Source organism: Anopheles gambiae, chromosome 2 (assembly GCF_943734735.2).
Source record: "Anopheles gambiae chromosome 2, idAnoGambNW_F1_1, whole genome shotgun sequence".
NCBI lineage: Eukaryota > Metazoa > Arthropoda > Insecta > Diptera > Culicidae > Anopheles > Anopheles gambiae.
Genome location: NC_064601.1, coordinates 81686922 through 81710153, shown reverse-complemented (window position 1 = coordinate 81710153; position 23232 = coordinate 81686922). Strand labels below are relative to the sequence as shown.

At 44.4% G+C, this 23232-nt stretch overlaps 1 protein-coding gene across 10 annotated transcripts in view; it reads left to right on the top strand.

The window, feature by feature from the left end:
- LOC3289925 (myb-like protein Q) overlaps positions 1 to 23232 on the top strand; it is an 83940-nt gene that overhangs the window by 47535 nt on the left and 13173 nt on the right. The window contains exon 1 of one of the 10 annotated variants that reach the window (XM_061652515.1): positions 16628 to 16743. The exons of 8 other annotated variants lie outside the window; for them this stretch is intronic. The gene's annotated coding sequence lies outside the window, so the exon portion shown is untranslated. Of the gene's footprint in view, positions 1 to 16627; positions 16744 to 16842; positions 16948 to 23232 lie in introns of those variants that run through there. One more of the 10 variants, XM_061652516.1, reaches the window with a different exon arrangement.

The window sequence follows — 23232 nt, the reverse complement described above, 5'->3', positions numbered from 1 at the left end:
CAGCTGATCAGGTTTACATGTGTGGTTTAAAGGGAAAGCTGATCCGTTTGTTTGTTCTTGAACAGGTTTTTGGACTGCTGCTTGTTCTCGAACCAGTTGTCAATGGGTTGTTTTTCGATATCGGCTCGATAGGTCCTTTTCCTTAGCGTCTTTCAGTGCCAACAAATTTAATTGTTCGCTCGCTACAAAACTTGAGACAATTTGCATCCTATATTTTTCATTATTTAGGCTTTAACTTAAATTTTTCGTCTCTGTTGTGTTTTTACCCTGTTTTTTTTATTGCTCCAACGCACTATCTGATACCTGCCTGTTGTTTGCTCAATGCCAGTGCGTTTCACGACGACAACAGGAGTAGCACAACTGCCACCAGCTATTATTTGCAATAGCTGAAAATTCTCCACTACCACCACGTCAGCCCTCTGGGCCAGTGTAGTGTGGGGGAGCATTGCATTATACGTGCTACATAAATAATGCTATTGCATTTCATCCCCGTTGTTATTTTAAATACTTTTTTTCCATGGCATGGGATGGCATTTTTTGTTTGTGTGCTTGTTTGTTGTGGACGTTTTGTATGACCGACAACCAAAAACAAGGGAAAAAAGTAGTTTATTTTATCATAAGCTATATGTACCGGACACATTTGGTGGTGGTATGCCTTGGAAAGGGTTTCCAATAAGAGAGAACGAGAGATAGAGATAGAGAGAGAAGTGAAGAGAGAGACAGCGAGTGACAACGTGAGCGTGTAGGTGTCAATAAGTATGGTAGTTGTTGGAGAACAGTTCCATCGGTGATGGTGGGAAGGGTGGAAAAAACATAACTGTCACTGTGCTTTTCGAACGTAGAAATGGGAAATGACAGTTTTTTCCCTGTCTCTAGCTGTGTGTGTATGTATGTGTGTGTCTGTGTTTGAAAAAGTTAAAATAATATATTCGGAAACAAAAAAAAATTATGCTCCCTCCGTGGCGCTGGGATGCGCGGATTTTATTTTATATGCACAAAAGAAGTAAATCAGAAGAGGCGAGTGGGTGGGCTGCAGGATCAGTGGAGTAGAGCGTGCGGGAAACACGTCCCTTTCCCCTTCCCTTTGGTATGGTAAAAAAAGCGCCCGACAGAACAAAACGAGAAAAAAAATATATTAGACGAAAAAAGTTTTCCCGCACAGTAGTAGTAATAGCGGGCTCTGTTCCCGCTGCTGCTGCTGCTGTTGCTGGGAAGCGACCAAAATCGATAATTACTACAGGCAAACCATCATGAAGCATTCTTTTTTTTTTTTTGCTCGTGGCAGTTGGTTTGGGATTTTTTCTGCTGCCTTGCGTTCCAAGCTACATAAACATTTGTACATAATGGGCCATCGGAAGTAGTTTCTAACAACGCGGAGCGTTTGGGGCTGAAAGGATGGCGGAATTCGCCGTTTATATGAGCAGCAGTTCCAAAGTAATCAGGATTCACTGTTATGTTTTTTTTCTGTATTTAAAATATTGATTTAAATCGTTTTGAGGAAGCCATTTGAACGATATTTTGCAAGCGCTTGGTAACAAGAGACGATTCTCTTCTGAAATCTTTGTTTGTAATAACTGAAGGTTTGGTTGTTGTTTTTCCGGAAAAGTCCCAGCTGAAGAAGATCAGCTGATGATGCACGCGATACCTGAGCAATACTGGCTGAGCAGTGCGTTTGTCAACCTTGCCAAAATTATTGCAATTGTCCTGTACAGCTCTAGCCAGCAGTCAGCAATGGTTACCATTGCCATTGACATATGGACCAATGGACCGGTAATGTGCTGCTGAGGATGCAGGTTAAAATAAAAATGCGAAAAATGACAGTTTGCTTATGGTTTTCCATCCCCCATTTGCCATAATACTACAGTCCTCTATCGTGTCTGTGTGTGTGTGTGTGTTGTGTTCGTAGTGTATGTGTGGATTGGTATGTGGTATTGGTATTGGTATGTATGTGTACTCAACATGCCATCTCAAACACATATAAAGCATTTTCAACGTGTAGCATAGCCGTGGGGCTGGAAAAACGAAAGGATGGCTTACTAAGTATGTTTGTTTAAGTATGTGTTTGTTTGTGTGTGTGCGTGTGCATGTCTGTCACTATTTCTACGTCTTTCGGTGTGTTTGTATGTGCTAGTAGAGCATTTTTTTTATCCCTACGAAGGGGTGGGGGAGCGCTATTGCTCTTTTTTTCCCCGGCACCTCATGGTTGGAGCTCTTGCCGCTTTCCCTTTTTTCCATCAGCAAGTCTTCGTTCGACAGACAACTTTTCTTTCGGAGCGAGTTTTTTTTTCGTCTTCTCCATTTCTTTCTCTCCAGTGGCCCCTATCTGGTGCCGTGTGGTTCGCACCCAGGGCAGGGGTTGGTTCGGAGCAGGTGCTGGGAGCTATGTTTTTTTTCTTTTTCTTCTTCTCCACTACCCATTACGACGCGGGCAATAATGGGGATGCGGGGTAGTTGGGTTTGGGGTTTGGGAAAACTCGTCGAACTCTCGGCAACGCTCGGCCGGCCTCGCTCTGTACGGATCGGGGTCGCTGAAGTCGGAATGTTTCGGCAAAGGGGCATGGGGATGGGGGGTGTCGCAGAGAGCGAGTAAAAAAATCCAACTGTTCCGAGGCACCACCACCACCACCAACATCACGTCACCCGACGATACCACTACACCGAGCGAAAGCCTCCCCCCTCCCGCCAACCCGGTCGGAAAAACCCCGGTAGCTAACGGAGAGGGGGGAGAGGGGTTGGTGTTGGGATAGTGAACGAATGAAAAAAAATCTGCACCAGCGCCAGAAAGAGTGCAACCGACGGGGCACAAGCACAGTGATTTTTTCTTCTGCGCTCGCCCTCTCTCGCTCTCGCACCGCTCATTTCCCGCGGAGGGGAACACACGCACACGCGAAACCAATACACAGATCCGTCCCCCCCATTCGGGTATAACCGCAGGGAGGGGTGGGTGGTGGTGGTGAACAGAAAGAAGCGAAAAAAAAAATACATAATATATGTGTTTTCCCATGCCCCGGGAGGGTGGGTGGGTGAGCCAGAAAAGACAGAGTCTTGTAGTGGTGGTAGTGACGGTGACGGTGGTACATTTTCCTTCCGCCCGTTTCCTTCCACTCTCATCGCCAACCCGGAAGAAGCAAAAGAGAAAAAAATCGCACACTGAGAGAAATGGCGAAAAAAAGAAAACCCCTTGGTCGGGGAGAGCAAAAGGGGGGGGTTGTGAGAAATGGTGTGGTGTGCATGAGTTTCACGGAAAAGGCGGAAAAGAGCTCGGAAAACTAGAAGTAGAAGACGGAGAGAAGCAGCACACTCAACAGAGAAAAAAAACTCCAACCGGAAGGTTATTGATTTGGCTCATCTTGCCGTAGAGCGAGAGTGTTCTTTTTCGCGTATCTTTTCCTTCGCGACTGTCTTTCCTATTATTTCATCGCACAAGCAAGTACGGGTCTCTCTCTCACTCGCTTGCTCGCTCTCTCAAATCTCTTACAGTGTGTGTGTGAGTGTTTTTTTTTTTGCTCGTCCTCTGCGTGATAATTTTTTCCCAACCATGGACGCAAAAAACGCTTTTCTGATGAGTTTTATTTCCTAGCTGGCAGTTGGCAGGGAAGCGATGTGGCGGGCGTGAAGTACGTCAAACTTGCACCGACTTGGGTGGGGACGGGGGCATGGCAGCATGAGCGGAGGAGGGCGTGAAAGCCGCCTGGCCCGCAACTAGCGAAGAAACAGAAGTATAACTGCTATCGATTTATGTACACATAACTCACACGACGAAGCGCGGAACAGCTACTACGATGATGACGACGAAGACGGCGACGAGGACGATGGCCAGTTAAAGATTTTTTTCCGGCCGGTTAGGAAAAGCCGACAGGGTTGTTCAGCGCTGTGCAGGGGTTCTGCCGGGAGGAACCACGGAAGCCAAGGCTTATCGTGGAGGGTTAATCATTAGATTTGGGGCAGGTGGCAGGTGGAAAACGGAATCATCGTTATATGTGTGTGTGTGTGTGTGTGTGTGTGTGTGTGTGTGTGTCTCTGCTGTAGGAGGCACCGTACGTGCGTGGTGCGCGTGGTGGCACAGTCTCTAAATTTAACCTCAACCTCTTCTTCGTCTTTCCCAAGGTTCACCGCCGAAGGAACGGAAGCAAGCGCTGCAATCAGTGCCGAACCGCAACGGTCATTTACGCACATTGTGTCCTAAAGCACTTCAGACAGTAAGCAGCTTGAGCTGCAAGAGTGAAGTAGAGTGCGTTACACACACTTGTGTGCACTTTTTTTTTGTTGTTGCATAGCGAGATGAACATTTAGACGGGACTTTGGTCGAAAGAACAAAAGTCGCCCGTTCGTATAATTACTCTCTCGATGATATTGCGCGAAAAAAAAAATCCCAAGAAATAGACGTTCAACGGACAAGATGAAGGGAAGAAATGGCATCCTTTATTCTCACTTCTCCCCCTATGTCCTCGTCACTTATTCGCTCCCTTCCCCCGCAAGGGCCTTCACCCCATCTTCACCGCTCAAGCAGGGCAAAAAAAAGCAATTACTTTGGCAGCAAATTAGTATACAGCCGAGATGCACACACGCAGATGAAAGGCGCGAAAAAGGCGGAAGAAGGAAAGGCACCGGCAAGAGGGTCCGGAAACATCACCGGCGCCCGCTACCCCACCACCCAGCCACCCACAAGGAAATAATCGCCTGTACAGATGGAAACAAAAATCCTTTGATATGGTACAGTGCGAAAGCGCGCTTCCTTCGAGCGGACGAAAAACGAAAGATCCTTTCTTTCGCCCCCTACTCCCCTAGCATTCCCCCTCCCCCCCTCCCTCTCCATCGTTCACATTTCGCATCATTAACAAGAAGGGACAGAGCGATGGTTAGCGAACAGCGAAAAAAAGACATCAAAATAGCACGGCTTGAAATTTCGATCGACAGGAAGCGAACGCCTTCGGTGTTTCGGTGCGGTGGGTTGGGTGCAATCGGATGCCGGAACTCTCTCGAAGGGACAGAAAGATAGAGACAGAGAGAGGGTGAATGGGTAAGGGTAAGAATCTGCTGCTGGCGTCTCAATAGTGGGTTCATTTGTTCAAGCGAGCTCTTTTTATTTATTAATTGTCATTCATTTTGTCAACAATGTTTAGTAGAAATGAATTAAAAAAAAAATACAGCCACACAACTGCTTCCATTAACATAGCATAGTGCGCAGAATAATAATTATGGGTGGGATTTTTTTTTACTCCCCTTTCCAATTCTCCATAGATAAAGTGCCCATTTCTGAAAGACGTTGATGATGTTGCCCTTTTGCCTTATGTATGTAGCACCCGGCGAAAACCCTTCGGAGCGCGCTCCTAAAAATGCTCTCCCCCGCGTGCGTTGTCGACTTTTTGCCCGGCTTGATGAGAAGTTGCTGCATATTTTCTTTTCCTACGAAACCACTCGTACCATATGCTTCCTGTGTGGTGGTGGGTGGTGGGGTTATGTCTTTTTTTTGTTGTTCCTTTATATCAACCACCCACCTCACGATGCAAATCGGCCAATGGAGGAGAGCAGCGGCGAAGTAGTTAGCTCACTCTTGCGCTTGACGTAGCTCCGATGTTCTTCGTGTGCTCTCGTTTTATGCTCTTATTAATCGCACTCCATCAATTGATCGATAGCAAGACAGAGAGATTATAGCCTGGCCGCCCGGGGAGGGTACGGGAGGATGTCGCTGTATTGGAAGGAAATCTGTCCTGCAAAGGTTGGAAGGACAAGAAAAAATCCTGGAGCTGGATTACGGGGAAAAGGGTCCTGCATTAACCCTTGCATGATGAGTGGCGCAAAGAAGGGAGGGAGTAAGAAATGTATCACGATGCTAAAGTGTTTTAACTACATGGTGGGTGAATAGTATCAACCTAACCTTTTTAATTCTTTTTTCCTTTTTTGTTCAAAACATCCAACACTATTAAACAATAATTTTAGTACATGCTCGTGAAATTATACCAAACTAATAGAATACACTAACATATTGTCTATTCGATAAATTAGGAGCAAATTTAGTTTATTTTTGTAGTATTACAAGCACAAGTTAAAGAGTTCAAAAGTTAAATTGAACCAATCCGCGTTTAGAAGTGGTAAAATATTAGTTAGTTTGTAAAAAAAAATAGCAGAATCATTCCGGCATCATAATCTCCAAAACGTTTTATAATGTGAATAATCTTCGCTTTTCATTTTAATTAAATTCACGTGTTAAAGATTTTTGTTTAACTCATAAAACTAAGTGAGTGATGCTATATTAAAAAAAATCAATGTTTTAATTAAAATTTGTAAATATGCTCCTTCCTCACAGATTGAATCATTAAACAAATATCTATTACACTACCAACTGCACCAATTTGTTTTAATCTATTCTCATTGAAGCAAAGAGAAAACAAATCCGTAACGCAATTGCTGATGAAGGGTTAACGTTTTTATATAGAAATAAAAAATCGTATCAAACACTCATACCCATACAAATCTCACAATAAGAAAGAGAAAGACAATCAATTGATGGAAAACAGAGTGCAAGTGATAAAGAGAAATTTGTAAGCCTCGGCACGGTGGCGTAGGAGCCAAACATCGAAAGGAATCTGGCATCACGATGCTGATGGTGTGTGTGCGTGCGCTTGAAAAGAAAGAAAAGAAAGATGCGTATGCAAAAAGCATTTACGTCATCGAGAAAATAAATTATAATGACAATCGGCCCCGAGGCGCAAAAATAAGACAAATCCATCACCGACGCCATCCCTTCTTCCTGCTGCCGTCGGTGCTTTCCATCCCGCCGGTGCCTTTGATGGGTGGATACGAATGAAACAAACGGAAGGAAAGAATACACCCTTCTGTGCACGCAGCCACTCATCGCGGATGGTGCCGATCTCTTGATTTGGCCGGGCCGAAAACTAGCAGCATCTGATTTTCCATTTTCCAAACGACACATCTGTGTATCGTGTACCGAGAGAAGGGAAAACTTTACCGCCCCTGTTAGTGTGTGTGTGTGTGCGCTAGATGGTATGCCTCACGGGGATAGTTAGAACGATTGGGTGAGAATTAGTTGATAAGAGGGCATAGGAAATTGTCGTACGAAGACATTCGCCCTTCTTTAGTGCGATTGAGATGCATTGGTATGAAATGGCAAAGTTGGCACTTCGCTTCAATGGAACTGTATGCCATTCCTGTACAGGGAGCCGATGTAGATGTAGTGATGAGTGAAAAGACTAAACTGAGAGGCATCATACACTACACTACTACTGGCCGTTGTGGTGCTGTTTTTCCTGTGTTCAGTGCAAACAAAAAATGTGCTGAACTGTTGTGCAAAATCACCCTGTTTGTGGAGTCTTGAGCACACTCAAAACAAACACTACAGCGCTGAATGGTGTCATTTACAAGCGAAAGCAAACCCGAGCTGAACAGGATGATCAAACGGGGGGATACTCACCCTTGGGGTGATTTAAAGCAACTGCGAAAAAGATGCTTTTGATCAGCGCTGCCAGTCATGGAACAAATGCGAAATGAATAGGTAAATGTGGGAGAATTCGGAACATTGGCGGAATGTTTTTATCAGGCGTTTGAGTTCGGTGCAACATGGATGATTCAAATGGAATAATGATCATTTTTACATTGTCGGATTTTCTTTAAATTTTGTTGTTATTTCTTTGACTCACTTTTACTTTAAATATGAAGTAAAAAATATACATATTTGTTATATATACAAATATAGTTTGAAAAACACTATTATTCATGGCATTTGGAGTTTTCCAAGTCAATTTCCTATGTCAACAACATTTTTCATTACTTGCGAGATGTTTTTCAACATCTGTCAAACATTGAATTTGCATCACAATAATATTTCAATTCATCCACATGATTTTCAACACGTCTCAGTTGGTTTTAGTTTGACAGCTCTTGAAGTTCAGCATGGGGTGTTGAAAATCATGTGTAAGAACTGAAATTTTATTTTTATGGAAATACACCATTTGACAGCTGTTGAAAAACATGTTGGAGGTGGTGAATAATGTTCTGCACATAACTTTAACTTTAACATGTTTTTGAATTCGATGGTACATAAATCAGTTCTACAGGTATGAAAGCATATACATTTGAGACTTCCATCCGTAAATTGCTTCCATTCACCCTGGAAAACCTTAATGAATAGCTATCAAACTTAAATTATATTCAAAAAAAAGCACGCAGAATGGATCCTGTTTTAAATCGTTAGGATTTTAATTAAGCATAGTTTCTAATCCCGGAGACTCATCCAGTTTTATTGTATTTCTCTATACCCAGTCCCTGATCATATCAATTTTTAATTTTACATTATTTAATTTTACATAATGCATTAGAATCAATTAAAAATATGTCCTGTAGGACCTGATGCCACGAATAAATCATACATTTTGTTGGTCATTTCTCCACCGGAGGCATTCTTAGCCGTTTTGCTTAAAACTGACGCCAATGTAGTTTCTTCGATAATTCCTATAAATCAGGTTCAAATGCATTGAAGAACATCGGAATCCATTGCAGAGGTAATTATCAACGTTGAAGGAACAGTGTATTATCAAATTGTGCTCTGATTTTTATTAAAACACGTTTTTTAATTGCATCATGAATTCGAAGCAAGATTTGTTACCTTGTCTTAAACTCCGGAAAGCCAAAGTAAATTATGATTAAAGGCAAAACATTTTGCAGGAACAAAGATACAGATAAATCAACGATATTTGAAGATATAGGTGACAAATGCCTTAATGGTCGTACGGGGAAGATCGTCGAATTGCGCAGCAGTACTTCGGATAAATGCATCTACGAGTACAAAAGTAAAAAAGCACCCAAAATTGTGTTGTCAATAAGACCGTCCTCCTGTCAGGTCCAGGAGAATACTGATACTCAGAATTGAGTGTCCGTATCTTAATATCAAAAACAAAAAGAGGTCTAGTGAAATCAGGGTATCATTCTTCTCAGTTATAGCGAGGTAAAAAAACATATTATACAGCTCAAATTATTTAATACTTTTGTTTCGACTATTAAATTATGTGTTAAATGACTAAATACAAGTTATACCACACATAATAGTAATTGCAGTGTACCGTTTGTGTGTTTGGAAGATTTTATGTTCGCAACTGCCAATTAGCCTCGCTCAAAACAATTTGCTCACCCTTCTTGCCCAGATCCTGAAATCAAATTGTTTGCGAATTTCATTTCATTTCCACATTCTTGCACGGGATGGTGTCGTTATTTTGGCTACGATTGGGATTTTTATTCTGCCTCACCATACAGTGCTGTTGCGGTTGGCCATCGTTGCAATAAATGAATGTGGTTGAGGCTTTTCTTTGTTTTCGATTTTTCCTCTTCCCGCGCATGTTTTTGGAAGGTTTTCGGTAAAGGCTTTAATAGTTTGATTTTGGAATAAAATTTGATTTAAATATGGCCACCAGCAAGATCATCATCAACAGGGAATCCAGCATGGTATAGTTTTTATGTTTATTCGGAAGTTCTTTGTGCAATTTAGTATAAAATAGATTCTCAAAATGTGTTTACATTTACCTAACATCAAGGAAGGTATTCTGACCGATGATAAGCAATCAATCTGCTTTCGTACAAAATGAACCAAATTCGTAATGATACATTCTGAAATTTAAATGAAAAGTAAAAAATTAAGTACACGCGCAAGTCAAGTACAGTATTGTTTCATTAGTGAATGCAAATCTTTTCATATGACATTACCATAGAGAATTCAAGAAACCTTTAACGTTGCTGTTTGAAGTTTGAGAGGTTGAAAGGAAGCAATAGCCAAACCAACGATACTTAGATAGATAGTTGTTATAGAGTTTTTGAAAAATTAATTAAAATGCTGCTTTTATCGTAATGCTTGTTCTTCGGTTCGGTTAGTGACCGTTAGCATGAGAGTCATCGATTATTTATCACCAAGATATAAAACCTTTCCTTTTTTTAAACTTTAGGTTAGCTTTTTCAGATATTTATTTCCCGAGCAGGATAATTTTAAAATGTTTTTTTTTTTTTTGGTTTCGCGCTCATATACATTGGCGGGCGCTTCGCTATCGTTTATTTAGGATGGAATGCTATCTTTGTGATGGTGTGTTTTTTTGTTGCTGAGTTTGAATTCATACGCTTTGGATATTTAAAGTTTTTTTTGCTGTTGCTCTCTCCCTGCCTGCGCACTCCACACTCCAGCAACTATTTCTTTCTCTTTTGCACTTGCAGCGCAAACCGTTTTTTTGTATTTGGGATGGTCCCGTTTCAGGCGTTTTTAATTTCGCTAGCAGAAAAATACAGCAACAAAAAAATACTTTCAATCGTGCATATTATATAGAGTAGCGCAGCACCAGCGCACAGATACACAGGCACGCGCAATGTGTCAAGTGGTGTGGCACTTCGGACCGCTCGCGGAAGGGGTGTGAGTGGGAAGGACGCAAACCGCGCACCACCCGGCAGAACATAACACAACTCCTTGCCATGGCGCTCGGAGGACTCCTTCTTTTTTTTTTTTGCTGCCGCTGCTGGTGTTGCTGTGAGTGTGTGGATGCTCACTAGTGTTGTGAAAAATGTGTAAATGCTGGGGCAATTTTTTAAAAGTATTTGCAGACTTTTTGTTTTAATTCAATGTGTGTGTATGTGTCGGTGTACGTTTTTTTAGTTTTTGTTTAATTTCCCACACTCACCGTTCTCTATCGCGCTTATTACTCCATTCAATCGCAACAATTTGGCGTGTTTGTTACGTGTTTTTTTCTTCTGTCTTTTCAATTTATGTTCTGAACATCCGAGGTGGGCTCCATTTTTTTTCCTTTTTTTGCATTGCGAAATAGCAGCATCAGCCACAAACAAACAAATAACAACAACAACAGTAACAAAAACGAAAAAACGTAACAAAAAATCAATAGGATGTATAATTGAATTAAGTTAGAGTTATTTTTTTGCCTTTTCACCGTCGTTATTGCGCGCGTAATGGTTGGAAGGGAGGGGCTACCGGGAGGCTGGTACGCTGGCTGCCATGCTGCTTCTTGCTGGCTGTTGGTGTTTGTGTGCGCCTGTATTTGCCTGGCGCGCTGCTCCATTATTCATCCTTATCCGCGTATCGATTCGATGTGGCCGCGCGCGGGGCAGGGCAAATGTGTAAATGTGAGGATGAATAATCAATAAGCACAAATTGTGCAAATGGAGCAGAATCGAGTGGTGAATGGTGGTGGTGGTGGTGGTGGTGATTGTGCGCGAGTCAAGCAGGCGGGCGAGGATGGCGGAGTATGTTGAAAGCGCAGGATGAAAGTTAGAGAAATTGCAATTAAAAAAACGGCCTCGCAACAACAAAAAATCTGCTGTTTTTGTGCGCAAAAAATAAAGCACTGCTAAAACAATGGCAATGGTAATGTACAATCATTTACTTTGGCGCTCTATTGTGCGCTGTAAGTGACGGAGCTGCCATATGCAAATGAAAGCTTCATTTTTGGGAATGAATCCTAAAGCATGGATGTTTCTGCGTTTGATGCTTTTGTCATATTATGCTACAAACGGCGAAAGAATTAGTTTATGATCAAATTGTTTTGTTGAAAAGTGAAAGGATTTTTTTATTGTTTTCGAACGTAACGATCCTGTCAGAATTTAAGGCAAAGCACTTCTTGACAACACAACAGCACTATCGTTCATATGGTACTTCCCATGGTTCAAATGTTTCGATTTTTACGAACCTTCGTGATTCCTATAAACTGTTCTTTGTGTATTGATTTACCTGGGCTACCCTAAGCCGATGTACCTAATAGCAGAAATACCCATCATAAATGTCAAATACGAATGTACAGCTGTCTGTAGCAGCTAGCAGTAAAATGCTGTTTGTCCTTGGGTTATAGCTAAATGTACCCATGATTGACAGTGCATCTACCTGTTTTAGCTAAACATCCTAAGCATTTTCTGCTAATAGGTAGTCATTGTTGAAGTTGAAGAAATAAAATAAAATTCTTCATGTTTGTCCTTATCAGATTTGTAGAAAAAAGCTGAAATTATTAGGAGTCAATTATTAAAAAGACGTTTCCGTTTAAACGACACATTGCAATTAATTGGATCGTGAATTATCTCTACACAATCACACCATCACAACACACAATCATAGATGAGGCACAGTCAAACCACGGACTAGAGAACGGCGGCCGGTTGGACGGTATTCGCATAGTTCTTTTTTGCTCGTCAACAAAACCAAAGAGGAAACGGGCAGATAAAATCTTAACCTTCTGTAGCGCGAGGTAAACGCTGTAGTGTTCTAGCCGCGGGGCTCTAGTTTGCCGGCCATAATTTGGCGAATGTGAAAATTTAGCTAGCTTTTTCGATGGACACGGACTGCGCGTGGCGAAGAAGGGGGACGTACGTTCGCATTTGGCCGCACATGAAGGCCTAAGAACAACCAGGCAGGCAGGAAGCACCACAGCAGCGAAAGGCCAATGCCACCATGGCCGTGTGTGTGTGTGTATGTACCGGACGGGTAGGCTCCAAGATCTACGGCCGTGTATCATTAACCTCGGTCAAGGTTAACATTTATCTTTTCTTCTTTTTGTTATTACCGTTCGCCTCTCCAATCCTATCGTTTTGCTCGGGAGGGTGTAGCTGCGGTTCTATTTGGGCGCTGGATTTCGGGATTAGAAGTTAGAAGCAGAAATAGCAACATTATAAAAAAAACACTTGTATTTTTTCTCAGTGTTAAATTATGGAAAGTAAATATTGTTTTAATTGTTTTTACCACATGCAAATCATGGATCTAATTAGAAAATACGCACAAGTATGTTTCCTACGTCAGGCATACTAGCTTACAGTGTGCGCGGTTAAACGAACCAACAAACAAATGAATTAATTCCAGAAGAATTGTGGAGCCTTGCTTGGCTTCGTCAATTTCGCCCAACCCGCTCCCAAACTCCACCAAGCCGTTTCGAGAGCCGCGCGCGCGCATGTGTGTGTGCTCAAGTTTGGGGAGGTGAATGTCCAACATATGCAAATAATTAAACCCGTTTGTCGTCGAGCCAGGCCCCCGCCACTCCCCGAACGCGGCGGGTGTAAAGGAGGAAGCCACCAAACCATTAGACATCCGGCACGCCGACAGCTAGAGCGAATCAGCGTGCACGCATAACAACCCGCCACAAAACCGTGCAAAACACAGCAACAGCAGCAGCGGGCCGTTCTGTATTTTGCTTCCTCTTTGCTTTACCCAGCCTAAGCGCATGATGTTTGGTGTGGCGCGTTTTGTGTCGCGTAAATATTACGCTCTCCGCCTAAGCTCGCGGCACCGTACAGCGCGCGGCGTTGCGTTATAGCTTGCCCGCGCTCCGCTCCATCCCGATCCGCCGTCTAGCGTGTGCTCACCCTGCCATGCCGTGCGCCCTTCAAGAAAAAAAAGGGAAGCATAAAGGGAACGCGCGAACACACAACGGCAGCAGCAACATGACGATGACGACGTAACCGAACAGCGACGAATGGCAACCACAAAACGCAAGAAAATCCAAAATCAAGGTCATTGTGCACGTTTCGCCGGTCGAAAAGAAGTGCCATCGCGGGGCTTGCTGGGTGTATGTGTGTGTGTGTGTGTTGTACACTGAGCACGTATGTAGCTGTGTCTGTGAATCCCACCGCCGGCCCATAGAGCAGCAGCATAGAGGGCTGAAATGTGTATGGTGGTGCGCGCGATGATCGTGTACGCTGAGCAGGCCGTGGCGCGTTTCGAGTGCAGCCACACCAGCAGCAAACACACATCACCATCATCAGTATGTTTTGTTGGGGCGGGAGTGAAATGGAGAAAGTTGAGGAGGAGGGGGGCGATGAAAGAAGGGGGTGGCTTTTTTATTTTCGGCTCACCCCACACACACACACACGATGGGCAATGGGAGACAGTGAGAGAAATTTGGTAGAAATTTTTTGACAATCTTCTTCTACTTATTCTGTACCCATTGATCTCCTAACCGGCGATGATGGTTTGTTGTTTGTGGATGTGTGCAGGTGTCGTTGCTTTGCCGGTGTGTTGTGCAAATTGATGATTTTGAGCTTGGGAGTGCAATTAGTGCTGTGTGGCAGCAGTAGTAGGCAGACAGCCAATGCTGGTGGTATAATATGGGGAAGCAAAAAAAAAGATAGAAAAGAAAACGAAACGAAAAGCAAGGCAAAAAAGAAGAGATGGGAAACACATGTGCGCAACATGTGCACGAAAGCGCATCATCTCCTCTTTGCAGCGGTGTGCAGCGGTAATGCGTCAGCAAAGGAAAAGACGAATTGAGCAAGGAAGCAGACAGAATGCGTTTTTGTCCTTTGCGTTTGGGCAGTATTGGTTTGCTATCCTTTAATCTTTTAATTGTAACAGGATTACTTAATTTTGATGGTAACAGGATTACGAAGTCCATAAAAAAATTTAAAATTTCTAAATTAAAAACCTTAAAATTAAAATAAATACGTTGGCTGCATATTTGCCATGTAATGGCATTTCGTTGTACGTGACAAACGTTTGTTACGTGATTTATGTACGTCCTGGTAGTCGTTTCCGAACGAGATTTTTTTACATTTCCCTCTTAATTAAACGCAGCCGCAATTTGGTGAAATGTTGGCATTTTCCTTGGTTGCGATTTTGGTTCTTCGATTTCGGCTCGAAGAAACATTACGATGATGCTGGTGTGTGGTGCACGGCGCGCGCGAATCACTGTATGCGTACGCGTTCCAACGCTCTCATATGCCGTCCGATGCTGCCTCTGGTAGGGATGAATGTCTATGTGTGCGATTTTTTTTGTGTTCTTGCTCTTCCCAACCATCCGAAACCATCCCTTCCCTGACTTGTTCCGTTCAACCAGCACTTCGTTGCGAAAAATACCCTCACACGGCACGCGGGGGTATTTGGTAAAGACGACGCCGCGAAACCGGCCGCACGAGTGTGCGTGTGGTGCTGTGCGCTTGTGGACTGCTTCTCTTTCCCTGCTATATGACGGCAATAATGATGCTGTTGATGCTGATGATGGATCACACTCCGTGGGCAGAATCATTATTTTTTCGAAAAGAATGAATTTACTTCAAAACAAGCCAACCGATGCATCTTCTTGTAGGAAATGCGGTTTGTGCGATTTGTCGCGTTAGTTGTGTGTTTGTGTGACTGCGCAAGCAACTTTGTGCGGCCGAGGGATGGCCGTCCGTCCGTTTTGTGTGTGATGGATTGTTGTGTCTGTCCGCACGCATCCATCCGCACTTGAAAGCGGTCGTCCGTTCGGCACGGTTCAGCGGAGATGCGAGTGGATGTGTGTTAGTGGGACGCACACATCGCACACACAGCACACACACGCCCGCACGCACAGACGCAGACGGCAGCGAGTGCGATGGTGTTTGTTTGGTTGGATGGATTGGATATTGGTACGCTCTCGGCCCCGTCGCCTTTGCCGGCATATGCCGGGTCCGACGGGTCAGGTTGAGCGCGGCTTGAGACGTCAAGTGCCTGTGGGCGCGGGCAATACAGACGCGCGTATGTACGAGTGTGTGCGTGTGTGTGTGTGTGTGTGGGGGTTACATTTTTAACTTCTGTCTCGCCGTCCCGCTCAGCCGCGAGGGCAGCTGTTTCATGCGCTCGCTTGCTCTACCGCTCTCTCGCTCTCGCTCTCTCTCGCTTTATTTCATTAGCCGTGCAGAGCGAACCGTATCGCGCGCATCCGGTAGATAGAAGCGTGAGAGAGAGGAGCGATGGATTTTTTTCCCCCGCCGCTCCGCTAGCCGTTTGCTAGCTCGCGTGCGTGCACGAGTGAGAGCGAGAAAGAGACGGAGTGCTAGCTGGGGAATATAAAAATTGTATGTGTAGGAAAAAATTGTGCGCAGCGTTGTGTGAGTGTTTATATGGCAAATTTTTTCCTGCGCTTCGCATGGGTGTGTGTGTGTGTGTGTATTTTTTTCTGCCTTCACTCCGTTCCCCATTCCTCCTCCTCAACCATCTCGCATACCAGCACAGGGTTTTTTTGCCTCTCTTGTTCTCCTTCCCAGCCTCCCGCGCGCCATTCCGCACTTCAGAAAAGGCTTAGCGGACAAGCGCTGGTAGAGTACGTTTGTATGTGTGTGTGTGTGTGTGTGTGCCTGTGTGCGGCATGTGCAGCGGTGTGTAGGAAGGAAAAGAATATAGCCGGTGCCTGGCACTGGCCCCGGGCCCGCCGGTGTGTGTGCCGTGTTACATGACGGGGGATGAAGTATGGCAGTGCGCGCACACACATATCCACCAACCCGCCCGTACACAATGCGTATATATGTATGTATGTTTGAATGGGTATGCGTGTGTGTGTGTGTGTGTGTGCGTGCTGGGCTCAGGATAGATCGAGCGGTGGAGCATGGTAGATTTTTTTCGGCGAATTCAGTTTAGTTTTTCGACTGTGGCTCTTCGGTTCGGGTGCGCGCGGTCGGATTCTGTTTGGTCCCGGGCTCGATTCTCTCGTGCGTGTATGTGTGCATAGTGGCAGGCTCGCGGGCGCGTGTATGTGTCTTGTGTGTGCGTGTGCGTGTGTGTGTGTGTCACTGCAGGTGGTGTGTGCACTGTCCTGCCGGTTTCCTTGCCGAGACCGTAGCAAAAGAAAAAGGAAAGAAAACATAATTTAAAGCAATCGACAGGAGCGAGCAGCAACCGAATTAGCCAAGACGGACGCGCCCGCGCACTCTCCTCGCCCTGCCAATTGGTCCTGTTTCTCTGTACCGCAATTTTTGCCGTGATGAGTGTCCTGTTGTGAGTGTTCAGCGTAGGGGCCAGCTTTATCGGTACGTCGGTGCGCCTTGGCTGCACTTTTTATTTTTTTAATTGGATCAACGCGAGTGTGTCCCCTCGTGTGTGCCTGCGCCGCTTGATTGAGTGTGGTGCCGGGTTTCTTCGGTGAAGCAGCCTGAAAGAGAGAGTTGCTGCTCTGCGGCAGTAAGCGCGATCCTGGGCGCACGGTCAGTGTTTCGCTCGTGCTATAGGAAGAGGTACGTGTGTGTGTGTGTATTTTACCCTTGCTGGGAGGAAAAAGGGATCGTCGTTTCGTTTTGACAGCGTGTCTCGCGAGGCACTGCAATCACTGCGATAATATAGGAATTTAATGCCACAACACTTCAGTCGGTGACTTTGGCGTACAAATAGAGAGAGAGAGAGTGTATGTGTTTGTGTGTGTGTGTGTGTGTGTGTGTGACATGTGCAGATCATCCAAGAAAATAATTTAAAGTTTTTGGAGCGGCAACAAAGTGCGGCAAAGTGGGTGTCCCAAGGTGTGTGCCCCCCGAAGGATTCAAAGTAGAGTGAAACTGTCCCCGAGTGGCACTTGCCGTGCATCTCGCTGAAGGTCGCTGCTCAACATCACATTGGCGCGGTGTAAAGTAAACACGTCACAAGAACGCACGAGACGCAGCGCAGTGTATGGGCCATAAATCAAACGGGGCACACACAGGCGCTTCTGAAGCATACAATATAAGTTTTCTTGTCTGACTGCTGGAAGTGCGATAAAATGAAGCAAATTGTAGCGCGAGGAGGCGCTGATGCATGATTCAGATGCTGCGAGAGCGCGCCCCGTTCACTTATCAGCTGTCATCGTGATGATGACACACATGGCTATGACTGGTTGATGTGCCGAATTTGTGCGTGTGTGTACGAAATGATGCTATCCTTGCAGTGCGAATGCAAAGTGCTGAAGAAACGTACTGGCAAAGAATGTCGGGATTTGTTTTTATTTATGGTGTTTTTTTCACATGCTAGAAAGTACACGAAAACATACGGCAACCGAACACACATGTGTATGAAGTTGTTCTAGGTTTAGAACAATTCAAGATGCCGGTATCAAGAAGTCTTATTCTCAACCTGGAGGAATTAGTCTTAACCTTTGTTTTGTTGTTGTGGTAGACTTCCTCCATTCATCAATAGATGAAACTTTTGTCGCAAATATGCGCATTTTTTCGACCGAACAATCAATAAGCCAAAACTCCACTGTCTCCATCACTTATACACGCCTTATACACATATAATGGTTTCTATGCCCCGCAGGGCTTTGCTGTAAGGTTTGCGTGTGTGCGTGCCTGTGTGTGTAAAACGTTTCAACCCCCTAAAAGTTCATGTAAATACGGTTCCGCACACTGTGTGTGATTCCTGCAATATTCGCTGTTTGGCGGTGGTCAGCGCTCTTGACCCGCACCACCGTCCAGCTAAGCTCGACGCCTCCTCGATCGTTAGAGTGCTACGTGTGCGCGTTAGCTTGTGTCCGGGTGTGTGTGTGTGTGAGTGGGTTTTTGGCAAGAATTTTTGGACCCTTATGTGTATGTGCTAGAAGGGTAGGTGGGAGGGAGGTGGTGACGGTCAGCTTGCCTGCTACGTTCTTGAGAGCGGAAGTTGTTGGTGTGTGTTGGTATTTTCAGGCAGCATGTTGTTTTTTTTTTTTAATATCTTCTTCCCTGCTTCTTGGCTTCTGCCGTACAACATGGCTGCTGTATTTTTATGTTGCGGTGTGCCGCGCTGTTGCTGGTGGTTGGATCGACAAGACAGCATTCGCAAGATTTTGTGATTTCGTGGCTGGTTTTGGAATGTTTGTGGGATGGTATGTGCGCGACTTTACTGGGAGGATCGAGATTTTCTAAAGCATCTTCTCGTGCTGTTGGTCGCAAACGGTTTCGTTGAATTTTGATCCGACATTTTCATTAACGATTGTTGTTTTAACTTTTGTGTTTTCTTTACTCCAAACGAAGTTATGATTTTTCTTTATTTTAAACAATAAACATACTCAAATGTTACAAAAATGTAAAAAATTTAAAATGGAAAAAATATTGCTTAAATGTTTAAATGTTTTTATATAATGTAAATATGCATTATTTTTTAGCAATGCTGGATAAAGCTGAACCATCGCTTAAATTGTTCTATAGCAGCTTAGTTCTCCATGAGACCAGCGCAAAATAATCAGAATGGATTAAATATTTGTGATGTCAAAGAGAGATTGTTTCAAAAGAATTGATATTTTAGAAGTGGTAGGAAAACCCTGTAATAGACACAGCTTAAATTTTATTTCAAATTTAAACAAAAAATACGACCATTTTATTTAGGATTAGTACATCGTTTTGTGAACGTCCTGGGACAACCTGAACCATAGATTTCTATAGCACAATTAATCGTGAAACAAATCTCTACTGTATGAAGATGAATATTCCTCTAAATAATTAAATTTACAATCTGCTCTCGTCACGTGCGAGAAGAAAATCTTGTCTGAAAAATTTGGCTATTTATTGTCAGTTAAATTTTGTTATCCATTTCGTAACAATCTAGCAAAAGACACATAAGCGTAGTGAAAGATCAACTCTTATTTGTAGTGTACGTTTATGGGAACGTAACTAGCGAGCCCTGTGTTGCAACACACGAAAGGGCTTGCTGTCGTTTTTTTGGAACGAATTAATAATTGCCTGTCGATGATCACCATTACCCCCGGGTAGTGGAGACACAGCGCCCAAGAAATATCCCCCCAAAAAAACTGGTTCTCCGTTGTTATGCATGCGCGCGTCCTGTGACTTGTGTGTATGTTTCCTTCGGTATACGTTGCATAAACCCGTCCCGATAGGGATCGGGGCATGAAAGCATAATGTCGGCGGTCGACGTGGGCAATTTAGTTGGTGGGGTTGAGTCTTTACTGCGAGCAAGATTATGAAAAAAGATTCTTTTATTTTAAATCTTTTAAACTTACCAAAATCAGCTTTTCATAAACTTATCATTCTTTTTGTTAATTAAGATAAGGTATTGCACCACAATCTAGTTTCGAATTTTATTATTTCCTTTACTAACTGCTTCAAAGAGGGTTCTAGAAATTAAAACTTAAATAAGTTTTAAAAAAAGTGCACATAACATCGTTAAAAACTATCTGTCGCCCGTGCTCCGTCACCTGGCGCTATTTGCCTATTGCCCAGCATAGCCGTTACTCCCGTTACGCACCCCGTTACCCGTTTGGGTGGTATATCCTTTTTTTGTAAAAAAAAAAACAACAACCAACGGAACGCGTGCGTGGAACAGAGAAGCAAAGTGGCTGCATTTTTTCAGACTTTCCTCTCTTTTTTTTCTTTTTTTCCCTAGTCTGCTCGCTTTCTGGAGCAAGTTTTATTTCTTTCGAACAGTTTTTTTTAAAGGAGGAAGCAACCTCCCTTATCCTACCCTCGAAAGACGACCCAGGACTAGTGCTGGCCTTCTTGGATGGAAATCATCACATAGGTTTTATGTGTAAGGTGGCGGTTGGGTTTGGGAAAGAGGGCAAGAGAAAAAAAACACGGAAAGAAAGCGCACTGCAGGAGAAGATGGAGAGTGGAAGGGTGCGACGGGAGAGTTATGTAAAAAGTTGAAATAAAAATTAAGGGGTGGCAGCACTAATCAATACACAACCTGATATCTCTCGCTTTTCTTGGGAGCGTGCAGTGCCAGGAGGACACGGACGAATCTGTGGTCAGGGGATCGGGTGGGATGGGATTTGCTGGTGGTGTGATTTTTTTCCACATCTCGGGATCTCGTTCAGAAGGGTGGAAGGGATGTGTGTGGTTAAGGATATATTGGAAAGCGGGGTATTCAGGGGACGGAGGAGCTTGGTGGCGGTGGGTGATGTGTCCGCGCATCGCCGCGGCAGGTAGTGCCGAGGAGGTAGTGCTGTGAGAGATCGCCACAGAAGTGCAGGTCGAGGACATGCTGCACCAGAGGGGGGAAGGGAATGTTGTGAAAAGGGTGTGTAGAAAGAAAGAAGAGAAACAACTGCTGGTGGTGGTAGGTGGACGAGGAGAGAGAGAGAGTGCGGTATTACGATTGAGTGGTGTAGGTAGTAGGTACGAAGGATAGCGCGCTGTACCACCCTTCACACACACACACACACACACACACGTACGGTATAGGAACTTGGGAAGCTTTCGAGAGGGTTTTTTTCTCACTTCTTCTATCGCCTTCTTACGCTACCTTCACCCCGCCATATCCATCATCTCGAAGAAAACGATGGTGGAATGGTGGTTCAACATGGCTGTATGTGTGTGCTCTGCGTCTATGTGTGCGCACGGGGGATGTTGTGGCAGGATGATGGGAACAACAACAAAAAAAAACAAGAAATCGGGATGAAAATCACAAGTAGCCGCAGGCGACGGGCGGCAGGGCGGACGCGCGGGAGGGAGCTTTATATAAAGAAAAAAATAAGGCTGCGAGAAAGAAAGAGAGCGTGTGTGTGCGAGCAGGAGCATCGTCGCGAGCTATGGCAGAAGGACGTCGGCAGCGCACACGAGTTTTTTTTCCTCTTTTTCTTCTTCCTGCTTGGTGGAGTTGTTGCCTGCCTGCCTGCCTGGCTTGGTCTGTATTGTATTCCAGCAGCAAGTCGAAGAAAAAAATCCACCCCTTAATGGGTGTGTGCACGAGAGAGAGAGAGAGAGAGCGAGCGAGAAAGCGGCAGGCGAAAGAGCGAGATGGCAAAGAAGCGCCGCGGTTTAATCTTTCGCTTTCGCGCGAGCGAGAAAAACGGCAATAAGAATCGAAGGAGGAGGAATGAAAAAAAAAACAAAAAATAAAAATGTCCGGACGAATATATTCGTGTGTCACATTTTTTCTTCTTCTGTCCTCTTGCGTCCAACCAACACAGCTTGTGGAAGCTTGGGGTTTGGTGGTGTGTAGTCCTCGACTCTCAGTTCCTTGCTGCGTGCGCTCAAGTGATGCAGAAGGGAGTCGGTTGGGGTCGGCCCTCCCTTAGGAGAGCCGCGCTGCTAAGATACAATCGAGGGGAAGAACTGGAGCGGCACATGGTGGGGGTGGATGTGTGTGTAGTGGAAAAGAGGAGAGTTTGGTATGAACCACAGAAGACGAACGACAACGTCGGAGCCCGCAGACCATGACGCTGGCTGGTGAGGCGGTATGCAGTCGGCGGCATTCCCACAGCACACAAGAACGGAACACACATACATGCACACGCGCAGCCCTTCGTCCGGAAGAGGGGAGGGGAGGGGTGTAAGTTATGTGCTGGAATGAGACGCGCTGCGAAGGAACTCATTGACCAAGAAGGGAAAAAAATCCCAGCAAGCGCTGGAAGGCCCACGTACACATGCATACACACTGATGCACACATGGGAAGCAAAATACAACGCTTCATCAAACGGTGTGCCTGTGTTTGTGTGTGTGAAGAAGGTGGATGAAGGAAGCGTTCTTTTTTTTTTTATTTGTGGGGAAGGGTAGCTACTGTTGGTGGCATTTTTTTTTCACCCTCTTTGCAAATACAATCACATGTGTACACCTTTTCCCCCAGCAAAAGGGGTTGGAGGGTGGGTGGTATGTCCAGTGTGCTCGCTGGCGGTGTTGTAGGCTTGTAGGTGCGTTTGACGGAAAGGAAAAGAAAATAAGAAAAAAAAATCTCGCTCCCTTCTTCTTTTCTTCACGGATGGTGGATCGCGCACACACACACATGCACACACCCTCATCGGACGTGTGGTGTGGTGGCGTCGTCGGTACACACAGCCTGCATCCTCTCAGCATAAAAGCACACACAAACACACGAACAGAACCATTGAGGGCTGGATGAATGCCGTGGATAATTTTTCTTTTCTTTTACTTTTATCTTTTTCGATCGTTTTTCTTTGCCTCGCCTGTTCGTCCAACTGTAGCAAGTGTGTGTGTGTGTGTCTGTTGAAGTTGGTAACTACGACTGATTCCTTTTGGGTTTCTTTTTCGCTTTGCGCGCGCTGCAATTCCTTCCACTTGTCTCGTTCCGGTTTATTGTTGGTGCTTGGGTCTGTGCGTGTGCTGATAGAACCTTCGCTCCATGGCCCTTTTCCAAGAATCAAAATTTCGGTTGCAGTTTGCAGGACTGCGTTACTCTTGGGTGTTCTTTTATTGTAACCGAATCAAGACAATCGCAGTAAAACGTACCTGTAACTGAATGTATTGGAATGTTCATTTTCGCGGTTATTAAAGTTGCTTAGAATAGATAAAAATAAGTTCTCTGGTATAAATTATCTATGCAATAAAAAAAAACAAAACTTTTCACTCGTCTTACCTGTATAGGGCACGAATTCTAATGTTTCGTTAACAGTTTGTTTCATTCTTGCGATTTATTGATCGTTTCTCAACGTCTACTCCGCTAGTTACAGGGTTTTCCAAGTCAGTTTCGAATGTAAACATTGATTTTCACCGCGTGCAAGGTGTTAATCCACATCTATCTGTTATTTCATTTTGTTCCATCACAATAATTTTTAATTTTGTCACCATGATTTTCAACACGTCTCAAGCTGGATTGAGTT